At 62.0% G+C, this 772-nt stretch overlaps 1 protein-coding gene across 1 annotated transcript in view; it reads right to left on the bottom strand.

The window, feature by feature from the left end:
• SLC6A6 (solute carrier family 6 (neurotransmitter transporter), member 6) overlaps positions 1 to 346 on the bottom strand; it is a 52,011-nt gene extending 51,665 nt beyond the window's left edge. The window contains exon 1 of the mRNA XM_004692354.2: positions 312 to 346. The gene's annotated coding sequence lies outside the window, so the exon portion shown is untranslated. The remainder of the gene's footprint in view (positions 1 to 311) is intronic.
• Positions 347 to 772: the final 426 nt, after the last annotated feature.

Genomic DNA, 772 nt, shown 5'->3' with positions numbered 1-772 from the left:
GCAGACGTCTGACCCCCGTGCTCAGAACTCAGGTCAGCCAGGCCCCTCGGTGCTCAGTGGCAGCCCAGGATGGGATCCAGGAAGGGCTCCAAAGGGCCATCTGCAGGCTGCATCCCGACCTGGCACAGGTAGGCACAGGTGGCCACGCCAGCCAATAATGTGTCGCCCAGGGTGTCGTGGGGACTAGGTCCTGGGTGGGGCCCGGGCTGTCGTCTCCCCGCTGAGCTTGGAGAAGACACTGAGCTCGCCTCCGCCCTCGACCTCGGGTCTCCACCACACAGGCCGAGACACGTACAAGCTACGTCACTTACTTTTTGGGGCTTCCTCAGCAACGGCGGTTGTTCTGGACCTGTTTTGAAAGAGGAAGAGAAAGAGAAGACAGATCAGGTTGTGACTACAGGACTTTCCCTATGTCGCCGGGAGCCCAGCACGCATGCTGGCAGGCCCCACCGGCACAGCAGGGACAGGACGGGAAAATTGGGAAGCTCAGGCCCAGGGGCACACAGACCTGGGTCCACACGTGCATACACACCTCTCCCAGACTGCAGGTGAGCCAGCTCCCCGGCCGCACCCAAGGGTTCACACTCCTAGTGGCGCTGCCGGCTCAGTCCCGCACCGGGCCTGTGCCTACTGCCTCCAGCTGGGCACATGCTGGGGATCGACATTCAGCCTGAGGGAGGCTGGGGGCTGGGGGTGCTGACTCGTGGGGAACATGATGCTCATCAGCTAGTTATAGGCTGAGGATCATCACCCCAAGCAAATCTGCTCAACT

This window comes from Condylura cristata, unplaced genomic scaffold, assembly GCF_000260355.1.
Source record: "Condylura cristata isolate star-nosed mole 26May11 unplaced genomic scaffold, ConCri1.0 scaffold00033, whole genome shotgun sequence".
NCBI lineage: Eukaryota > Metazoa > Chordata > Mammalia > Eulipotyphla > Talpidae > Condylura > Condylura cristata.
Note: the sequence above shows the minus strand (reverse complement) of the source record. Positions and strands in the feature narration are given on the sequence as shown.